At 49.5% G+C, this 11,251-nt stretch overlaps 1 protein-coding gene across 2 annotated transcripts in view; it reads right to left on the bottom strand.

Moving 5' to 3' along the window:
- CGNL1 (cingulin like 1) overlaps positions 1–10,955 on the bottom strand; it is a 157,051-nt gene extending 146,096 nt beyond the window's left edge. The window contains exon 1 of one of the 2 annotated variants that reach the window (XM_081831147.1): positions 10,801–10,955. The gene's annotated coding sequence lies outside the window, so the exon portion shown is untranslated. Of the gene's footprint in view, positions 1–10,791 lie in introns of both variants that reach the window. The other variant, XM_081831148.1, reaches the window with a different exon arrangement.
- Between the last annotated feature and the right edge of the window lie 296 nt (positions 10,956–11,251).

The following is an 11,251-nucleotide window of genomic DNA, read 5'->3' as shown; positions in this document are numbered from 1 at the left end:
TCTTACTTTTAAAACGATTTCATTTCAACTGCAATGTGAAGATTTCACAGTTCCCCTCTCTCCTCTTATTGAGGACAAACAGAAGATGGTTTTTAGCCATATTCCTTCTTAAATTCTCCTCCACACAGAAAGTTGTGGGAGACTCATATATTCGATAGGCTTGGGCATGAAGTCTTCTCAAAGGTCTTTTGGAACTCTAAAACTGTATCCATGGGTTTGCCCTTCTCCCCACATTTATTTTCTCCCTCAAAGAACTTTAATAGACTCATCAAGCATGATTTCTCCATCTGCAGGTCATGCCTTTTAAGGGTCCAGTGATATCACTCTCTACCATGGATTGCACAAGCCTGCCGGGTACAGAGGTGAATTAGCTTTGAAAACAAGAAGGATTTCTACAATTCTAACTGGGAATTCATAAAAGCAAAGTGCCAGAATAATAAGAACATACGCATATACACCTCCCTATCCAGACATTGCTCCAAGCACCTTAGACATATTAACTCATGTAACGAAGCCAGGATTTGGATCCAAGCAGCCCAGGGCCAGAGTCCAGGCTGGTAACCACCAGGCCCTGCTGCCTCTGGGTAAATCCCAACCTGTGCCTGTGATTCTGGATTTTCCCACCCTCCTGCCCTCAGCCAGCATAATTCGGGTCCCCAGAAAGGCAGCACAAAGGGAAGGCATCCTAGAGGGCCCTTTATTTCAGGACATAGCTTTTCTCTGAATGCATCTCTGTGATAACTTCTAAAGTTTCCAAAGAAAGAAACTCTGTAAGCCCCCAAAAGCAGCCAGCATCGTGCTTCCTCTTGGTGGGCCCTATTTCTCTCTCCAGAATCAGAGCAAAAAGCAGAGCGTCCTCACCTCTAAGGGCCCACGGCCTCCTTAGCCCGAGAAAACTCCAAATCCTGGTGGAAGGACCCAGAAGAACCTCACAAGCCCTGAGCTGCTCTCCTAAATGCTTTCATCTCTTGTTACTGAAGCCCTCCATCCTGTTACTAAAGGTCAGAACAGGGGTTGTGGGGAACACAGCACCCCCTTTCAGCCTGGTCCCTCGCCAGGGAGCTAGTTTGCATCTCTGAGCTGCTTTAGGCCTGTCCAATCTTCTAAGGGTCTGGCTGAAGGGGGAGGGACAGGGAGAGAGTCAAGATTGTCTGGATCAATGACAAGCTACAAATCTGGCCCAGGCCTCCACCTGGAAATCTAAAGCAAAGGATATTATTAAAGTCACAGGTTAAGGATCACTCACTCCACAGCTTCTCATTTAGAAGCCCACAGTGGGGTTCAATGTAAACACTTCCCAAGAATGCTTTAAAACAGGGGGAGGTTTTTATTAACCAACTTAATTGAGGGCCACTTCTCATTGTGGAAGGCTTTTAAACACAGGAATGAAAGGGGCCTGGTAGGTGTTTTCCAGACACTTGTTTTTAAAACCTGCCACGCTGTCCTGGGGACAGCTCAAGCCCCCCCGCCCCCGCTTCCCCCCCTCCCTCCCACTCCTGTGTGCACGCCTGCTGATAATTCTTCAACAGAAACAAAATCCCTGATAGGACCTGCTCTCCAGCAGCACCAAGAACCCGGCTGAGCACTTCATTCCAATCTTCATTTCAAGGGCCATTAGAATCACTGGGTGGGAACCATGGAAAAAAGAAGGTGGGCCAAAAAGGGCCAAAAGGAAGAAAGGAAGAAAGACATTAAATGCCTGCAAACCGGACAGGACTTGGGAAAAAACAGGCCAATGAAAAGGAGGCGTGAGCTGATCTCGGGAGAGACCAGGTAAAGAGGCAAGAGTGTTGGAACTGGCTGGACTGCCTGGGAAACAGGATGCGAAGTGCAAGACGCCAGCCACAAAGGCCACGTAGTGGAGCACCCCATGTACAGAAAACGTCCAGGACAGGCGCCGCCCGCAGAGCCGAAGAGGAAAGCAGGGATGCAGGGCCTGCGGGCGGGGGAGGAACAAGAAGCCACCGCTCTGTGGGGACAGGGTTTCCCTCTGGGCGGACGAAGGCGTTCTGGAATTAGATGGTGCTGACAGTTGCACAACGCTGTGCTGTGCACGTACTTAATGCCACTTAAAATCTAAATTGCTCAAACCAGCTCGAATGGCCAATCTTATGTTATGTGTCTTGTGACACTGAAATGTTAAAAGATACCGGGAACTCCAGAGAAAACCTTCTTCAGCTCCTAACCCAAGAGCCGTCCCTTCCTCACCTGAGTAAAATTACACATGCTATAGGCCAAAATAATAAATAATGCTATTTTACTAATAACAATGCATTTATGGAGCTAAGCTCCCCATGCGCACCACACACTCCAGGACACTTCTCAAGGACGCGTCACTTCCCTACACCTGTGCTCAGGTGGGTGGTGGTGGTGTCATCGTCTGCCTCCTTTCACAGGTGATGAGACTGGGGTGTAAGGAAGGTCAAGGAGTTGGCCCAGGGTCAGAGAACAAATAAGGGAAAAGCCAAAGGGTGAACCTAGAGGTAGGGTGACCAGGTGGTTCACGCCCACACGCGTCCTCTCAACCTCCGCAGGCCGCACTGCCTCTGAATCACATGCTCCCCGGGGGGAAGGACTGTTTTCCCGGCCGAGTTTACCACCTTGCCAGCAACACAGCATTCTTTGGCTACCGAGCCCGAATCCTTTTTAGTGCCATTTACCAAGTGGCCACTTAGGAACGGGGTTCTCTGAAAAACACGACCAAAAGGCACACCTCAGGACCCATACCGTACCTTCCCATGTGTAGAGCTATTTTCACATGGGCACATGTGAAAATTACTTCATTTTGCTTTCTTTAGTCCTGGAACAACATAAGATAGGAGGGGAACCTGTCCTCTTTTATGGAAAAGAAAAGCAAGCCTCACAAGGTTTGTGGCTGATCTGAAGCCACACGCTCACTGATCTGAAGCCCGGCTCCTGCAGACCAGATTTTAACTACCCCGAGATGTTAAGGGTTTTAGCATATTAACTATTTATTTGTAAATGTATATGTATTATTTATATGTAAATAGACGCAATTACAAATGAAGCTAAGCGCTTAACGGAGAGGAAAGTAGCTCTTCCCACACTTCAGGGGCACCTGTGGGGAAACCCAGACGCATCAAGAAAAGGTTAATTTCCATCTCCTCCTCCCTACTTAAGAAAGGAGGGCTCTCTGTCCCCCTGGCTCCCTTTGGTGAGAAATGTGAAAAACAGCCACCGCTGTTAGAGCTCGCACTTGCCAGGGCTCTCAGCCTAGCACGACCGACTTTTGGGGCCAAATGCTTCTTTGTTGTGGGGGCTGTCCTGTGCACTGTGGGGTCTTTAGCCGCAACCCTGGACTCTCTCCACCAGATGCCAGGAGCCACCGTCACCCCCAGTCTGACAACCAAGAATGTCTACAGAGATCGCCACCTGTCCCCAGCGGGGCCCCACCTGAGAGCCAGTCTCTCGTGTCAAAGAGACGTGGCCCCAACAACTCTACGAGGCGGGCACTACACCCCCATTTTACAGGTGAGGAACAAGTCTGGATGGAAGGGGGAGCTGCCCAGGACTCCACACTCCCGGCGAAGGGAAGACGCTCCCCCCACCCCGCCCCGAATTCTGGAGACGGAATGAGGACACAAGGGACAGAACCACTTTCTATGTCTGTGGCCCTAGCAAAACAGACGGTGGGCCAAAGCCGCCTGGTATTTGGTGCTCGGCCCCAAAGAAAATATGCTCTGCGGGCTCTCCGATAAGAGCAGCCCCAACAAGCGTCTGAGAGTCTGAAGGGCCTCCTTCCTCACAAAGCCCCCTGCAAGCGGGGGGTAGGCAGGCCCTGCGAACAGTAACTGCTTTACGCACAAACATGAGATCATGGCCATGGGAACCTGAAATACATTTTTTTTAAATGTGCTTTTTTCAGGAATTCTGATTACTTTTATGAAACACTCTCCCGTGCTCCCTCTTGTTTCTTTTCTGTTTAGAAATCACTGTAGCTGCTAGAGAGAGAGAGAAGAAACACAGGGACATCAAGTTTCCAAAGGCCAGCTGCCTTCCATCCCTCCTTCCATGAAACTTCACCAAACACCTCTTTTCTGCTAGATGCAAGTATACAGGTCAGTGGCCAGATCCCTCCTCTTTATAGGTTTGCTTACAGGTTTGTGGGGATGGAACTCGTTCACAAAGGGGACCAATGGCATTCTACTTGTGAGATAAAGGCATACACAAGCAGGCCTTTTAAAGAAATGAAGAACCAGTGCAGAGACCACCGTGGGCCTAAGGAGGCTATCTGAGTCATTAAGAGCACAGCTCAGGGCCAGACGAGTCTGAACCCTGGGTCCCACCACTCGGTAGCTGCACAACCTGGACGACTTACCCAATGTCTCAAGGCCTTGTCTCCTTCATCTGTAAAATGGGTTTATGGTAGTACCTGGTCCCTAGAGTTGCTATATTAAAAGCCCTCAGGGCTGGAAGTAAGTGCTCTAGGAGGATTTGCTATAATTATGAGAATTACTGATCTTGGGCAAGTCTCTGGGATATCCAAAGATGACACCCGCTCCGCCGCCCCCCCACCCCGCCCCTTCTCTTTCGTATACCACCCAGCTGCCTCACACCCAAGAAGTTAGACTCACTGCAGGGACCCAGTGCTGTCCAGTCCAGAGCAGACCAGACACCAGGCAACCAGTGGCTTTAATCCTGGCCCCACTCCCCATTTCCCCTCTTTCTCCTTCTCACCCTACACCCTCACCATCCCTCCCCACCGCAAAAAAAAATTCACAGGTGGCCCAGGGCGGCAAGGCTGAGCCTGTCTGCCTACTTCTGGAACAAAGGGGCTCAAGCCCCAAACCAGAAACTCACAAGTAAAAGAAATCTTTTAAATTTGGTAAAATCTACCCTGCAGTCTCTTTGCAAACTACTCCTACCTCTCCCTCCATTCTTTCTCTATCAGCTCCTCTCCAACTCCTAATGCTTCCATTGTAATCACTCTCTCAGTAAACTTTCCGGGTTTTTGATATTAGATTAGGGCAAGGCGAGAGGCTAATCAACTTTTCAGCTACTACTGTGTAATTCTGAGTAAGTCACTGTTTTTAAGAAGGAGTATAAAAATCTCCTAGGCAAAAATCTTTTTTTTTTAAAGTGACCAATACTGCTACAATGAAGTTCAAAGTTACATATTAATTCGTAGGATATATTAGAACCTCTTCACGGCTTAGATAACTGGGCCATTTCTCTTTCCTTTCAAATGAAGTCCAAAGAGACCAGCTGTTTAGAGTCTGAAACCCCCAAACTCCCACTTAGTACCTGACTCCAGACCTCACCAGGTTCCTCACCTGGAAAATGGGACTAACAATACTGATGTGACAGGATCCCTGAGAGGAGTCCTGGCCACAGTAGGCCCTCTCCCTGGTATGGACGGTAGATTCACAAGGGAACGCAGAAGGCCTGTTTCAAATGCAATAAAATGCAAGGATAGAGAGCCAGGGGAAGTCAGAGGTAAAAACCAAGAGAATTCCTGAAGCCAAAACTAGAAAATCATGGTCACCTTGCCTCAGTCTTCTGTGATTAAAGCAAGATAAGCAACAGTGAACGATTATTAATAATAAGGGGGCTTTATACTTCTTTAAAAAAAAAAAAAACACACCACACTACATAGTAACAACCTGAACCATTGTGTACTCTACCTAGGGCAAGCAGAAATGCCTGTGATTGAGTGGCAGGGAATAAATTTGTCCCTATAAACAAAAAGGCTGCCAGCCAGGCTGGCAGAAATTATCCATGTTCGAGACAAATGCCCTGTGCTCTAATCCCAAACATACTAACTCTATGATGACCCTACCCTGACACGCCTCCGAATGTTCTCTGGAGCCGATCCTTCTCAGGTTGAAATACTGAGCTACAACCCACTGTAGTAATGAACACACACTCACTAACCCTGTTTTAAACTCATCTTTCCTAATTATAGCCCCATAGGGCCTTGAAGCCCTTACTACCTGTAATTTTAGGAGCTTGAGGTAATTGCTATGCAGCAAAGGTTTGTTTTTGTCGAAAGTACCACATAAATAAGAATTGAATGTGCACAGCTTTATTTTGCTCCAGAATGTTCAACACTGAATTTTGCTTTTAATTTCCTACCCAACAGCCAATTAACTACAGAAACTCAGAAGTGTGCAGAGCTTGCAGAAATGCGGGGATCTCTCTCACTTAGGATGTGGGATCCATTCAGAGTCTTTCTGAACAGCCTAATCTACCCTCTCCGTTAAAAAGCAAAACATATCGGGCGCCTGGGTGGCTCAGTCGTTAAGCATCTGCCTTCGGCTCAGGTCATGATCCCAGGGTCCTGGGATTGAGCCCCGCATCGGGCTCCCTGCTCTGCAGGAAGCCTGCTTCTCCCTCTCCCACTCCCCCTGCTTGTGTTCCTGCTCTCGCTACCTCTCTCTCTGTCAAATAAATAAATAAAAATCTTTAAATAAAAAATAAAAAAAAAAAGCAAAACATATCACCTAGTAAAGGAAAATGATAAATCAATCCAGACCTAAGAGGACTGGATGTTAGAAAAATAGGGCACAGAAAACATACTTTCTTAATCAGCTCTGCTTAAGCACACGGAGCAGTAGAAAACCCTGAAGGCTCTCGAACCTCAACTCTGCTACTTCCTTGCAGCGCCGTGAGCTACAGCAGGATCCAGCCCCTCACTGGGCCTCGGCTTCCTCATCCGTAAGGTGAAGCCACTGCCACCTGCCTCTTGAGTAGGTACAGGACAAGTGCTAAGCACGCGACCCGGTGCTTGGAAGGGGGCCAATAAACAAAGGGTAGCTCCTCTTTTAACCGTGGGGTTATTAGCCCAGTGGGTCAGCTGTTTGGAAACCACCCTCCAGAGGGAAAAACAGTGTGAAGTCCAGTTCTCAGTCTGTCCAAGGAAATGTGAGCTAAAGTGACTACAGAATGACAAAGAATGAATGTCGCATGCTGGCTGGAGTTGCAGACAGTAAGCAAATCACTTGCTCTAAAAGCACACCAGCTGCATCTTCAAAGAAGCACCGAGTTCTCTCCTGTCCGCCCCACAGCAGACGTAGCCACTGCTAACGAAGCTTACTTTGCCAGTTACCAACATGCCCCAAATGGACCCAGCCCCGTTCCCTGCCAGCTTCCCAACCCCAGGGAATGCCCTGCACTGCTTGGTTAAGCGCTCCTTCAACCAAATGCTTCTGCCAGAATCTGGCCTCCTTTCCTCACTCCCCACTACCTCTCTGCACCATCTCCCCTCTCTGTCAGGAAGGACTCAAGTCAGTCATTTAAAACTTGATGTCCAGGGGCACCTGGGTGGCTCAGTCCCTTAGGCATCTAACTCTTGATCTCAGCTCAGGTCTTGATCTCAGGGTCGTGAGTTCAAGCCCCACGTTGGGCTCCACACTGGGTATGGAGCCCACTTAAAACAAAACAAAAAAGCCTTGATGTCAGACCTAGTAAATTCTAATTTAAACCCAAGCAAAGGCATTTACCCAGGTGAGGCTAGCCAGGGGCTACCTGGCTGCTCCTCACAGTTCTTTGTGCTCATTGTGATTATAAGAGCTCCCAGTTGACTATAACCCACAGTTTTCATCTCCACCAGACTTCAAGCTCCCTAAGTCAAGGACTGTACCTTGTTCACCAAGAACTCAATGAGGGAATGCGGAGCTTTGCCGGTAATCGAGGCAAACAAACGACAAACAAAAACCTGGCGTGAATTTAAGATTGAGGCACTGTCTCAATCTTGGCTGGGCGGGGGGGGGGGTGGGGGGGGTGGGGGTGTGGCGCTGACAGAGGGCAGTGCCTGACAGAGGAGGGTAAAGGCAGGTTGGAACCGGGGCACTGGACTGCAAACTCCCAGAAGCTTCCCCTACGTGAAAGCCAGGCAACCGTGGTGATACTCCTGTCACATCCCTTTTTTTTTTTTCTTTTCCATTTTCAGAGTCTTCATGCCATTACTTGTTTCTTGATAACAGCAATGCCATGTGACAAAATAAGCACTTGGTCATTCAGGGAGAATTACCCAATTTTCAATTCCCTTGAACTTTGTTTTTCTCTGCTGATGCCAACTTCTCCCATTGCACTGCCCGGATCAGAGCGGGGAAAGAAAGGAAAAGCGCAAAATCAGTTGTTGCTGTTGTTTAAAGGTCGACGGCATCTCTCAGATAAATGGGTTTCAGGGGGAAAGGCAGGTAAGGAATCCATTACATTTCTTTAACCACTCCGCACCCCAACTGTACAAGCAAGTTAACTGTCCCTACTTACAGAAGGAAAAAAAGAGGAAACCAATAGGGCAGTCTACTCGTAACACAAATCAAAAATCATTCTTCTGAGTGTCGTATACCCTTCCTCAAAATGAAGAAGCCCCTTACTAACTTTCTTCTCATTTTTCTTCACTTACTTCCAATCATTTTAGAATATCAGAGCCGCAAGACCCAAGTGAGAAACGTTTCAATAAATCTGTTTAGAGCCACAGATAACATGCATTTTTCCTTTCTTATGTTTTTTTTGGGGGGGGGGAAGAATACACGATTATATTCACAGTGTAACCACTGTTGTTCAAGTGCAACTTTTCAGACACCAAGAATTCAATAGCATCCTCAAATAAACATTTTTCCCCAAAATGGCGACAAGATTAGAAAGGTTACAAGCCATGCAATACCATGCAATACCACAATAAGGCAGGCTTCATTTTGTTGGCCTGGTCCAAGGAGAAGAAAAAAAAAAAATCAACAGTAGGAAAACACTTTCCATATGGTCTTGCTCCCCAAAGGTTGAGGATTCAGGTCAGGGGCCACCCTGTGAGACCATGCACTCCACATAACCTCCATTCTCAAGCCAAGACAATTAAGACCGCTCCCACAGCGGCCCCATTTCCAGCAATTGAACACAGTGATAGGAGCGGGGTATGGTAGCAGAAGGTGGGAAAAAGAAAATCCAACTGGCAGAACTACACAATTTTTTATTTTTCAAAATGAATGGTTCTTTTGACTCATGTTAGGGGCTAGAAATGAACTCAAATGTTTCTCCACCTCTGGAGGGTATTCTCTTAAAAGACACCCTGCTCCTAAGAAAAACACAAAATAGAGCGCCAGCCAGCACCTAAAAAGAAATAAAAGCCACTGGTTTGTGGCCAGGTAGCAACATTATACTTGGATACAACAGAAAATTAACCAAGATCCAAGCAGACTGTCACAATAGCATGGACACTGAAAACACACTTAATAAAATATATATGATCAAATTCAGTCAATATTGATACCCATGTTCAATTTTTCCTTAGTCCTATTTCCCTGTCATTTTTAAGATCATCAGAAACGTGGCTACGGACTCAGCTCAGCTGTGCATTGCTACCGTAAGGCACCAATTCTGTAATTCAGGTATTACTCTATCAACAAGAAATATACACTGTGTTACATCTGGGCTTAATCACACAACGGGAATAAGCTTAAGTCACAAATGCTCGCACATTAACACAAAATTGGCCACAAAACCTTAAGGATCTTGTTAGCTTGCTTTCTCCAAGATCAAATCCTCACACTTAGAGGCAAAATCATTATCTGTGGCAGAGGGTCTCCAAAAGTTAATGGATTCCTAAAGTATTTTCCCTCCTTTTAATCTGAAATCTTCTCCAAATAAGATGAGTCAAATTATCACTTTGTTTTGCCTGAGCATAACAACCCTGTATTATAACCTTGATCCTGCAAGGACTTTGTGGCTTAAATTCCTACACTCCCAACTCCTTGACAGAAAGTGCCCAGGCAATATTTACTGTAAACAGAAAGGCAGAAACAAAGCATACTCCAGAAAAAGGCACCATCTGCAGTCGAAGGTTGGAAAGCACCAACCAACAGGCCCTCCAGGTGGAGAGGTGGCCTACAGCAAGGCAGTCAAGAGTGCCTGAGATGAGTTGTTAACACGGATCTTCCCCAGTACAAAAAGTAGCTCTGGGAGCAAGCGCCAAACAAGCGGTTCTCAAATGTGGCTGCACGTTAGAATCACCTGGCTTCTTAATTCCACTGTCCAGGCAGCCCCCCCCACCCCCAGCCCCGACCCACTGAATGGGGATCTCTAGAGGTGGGACCTAGGCATCAGTATTTTTTTAAAACTCTCTAGACATGCTGCCAAGTTTGAGAACCAGTGCCCCAAAAGAATTCTCAAGGTGTTTTGAACAGCGTTGGAAGGGCACTGCTTCCTTGGGGTGAAGGGGTCCGCACATAGTAAATACACAAAGTTTTTTAAAATCCCGTGTAACTCCAACATGATAGCCAAGCACCTGTCTAGAGGCCAAGGAGTGATGCAACTTGGAAAAGTCCCTTGGAAAGCAAGGTTCTGTGCTGTAAGACAGGCTTTCAGGGAAGACCTGCCTGGACGGGGAGGGCCAGGGAGAGAGCCGCGGCCACAAGCCCTTTCTCTGCAAGGGACGGTCTGGACGAGCACGCCGAGAAACTAAAACTGGGTGGGACAGGGGCTGAGGTGCTCCGTTTGGGACCTCGGCTCCCTCGCAGCTGTCACAGGAACCCGGGGGGCGAGGCAGGGTGCGAAGGCTGCCGATCCCTCTTCTCTGCAGGGCGGTAGGTCCTGGAGGCCCACCCCCCAGCCCCGACGCCGCTCCCCACGGAGTCCCCACCGTCTGTTGGGCAGGGCGGCGGGCCGCGAGCGCACCTTCCAGCCCCGGCACCCGCGCGCCTGGCGGCGGGTGCGGCACGGTCCCCAGCCCGCAGGGCGGACGCGCCTCCGCGCACCTGGCGGAGCCCCAGCCCCTCCGGCCTCCGAGTCACCTCGGCCCCCGGCCCAGCGCCCGCTCCCAGCCTCACTCACCGCCGCCGCCGCCGCCGCCGCCCAGGTCCCGCTCCCGCCGCAGCCAGCAGAGCCCGGCCGGAGTGCAGGGGCCGCGGCGCCGCCAGGAGGCCGGGCGAGCCCGCCCCGCCCCGCCCTCCGGAAAGGAGGGGCAGGGGGCCGCGCGGGGGCGAGAGCAGCCGGGGCGGCCGCGGGACAGGCGCCCCCTCGCTCCCCGCCTCCGCCCCGCGCGCCAGCTGCTCCCCTCCGCACCCCGACTGGGGCTTGGGCCGCACGCGCCGCCCGGCGCCGGCACCTCTTCCCACCGCACTTCACGCCCCACGCTCCTCTCTTACCACGCTTTGTCCTCGCTCTGCCCGGGATCGGAATGTCCTCCCACCTCCCCTCCACCATCGCTGGGTGTCTTTCTCCTGCAAGCCGCCAACTTTCCAAATTCCCGGTTTCGCAGCACCCCCCCCCAACCCCTGCCTGTCTCCCCCCC

This window comes from Leptonychotes weddellii, chromosome 9 (assembly GCF_054177405.1).
Source record: "Leptonychotes weddellii isolate Sample4059 chromosome 9, ASM5417740v2, whole genome shotgun sequence".
NCBI lineage: Eukaryota > Metazoa > Chordata > Mammalia > Carnivora > Phocidae > Leptonychotes > Leptonychotes weddellii.
This window is presented reverse-complemented; position numbering and strand designations above follow the sequence as displayed.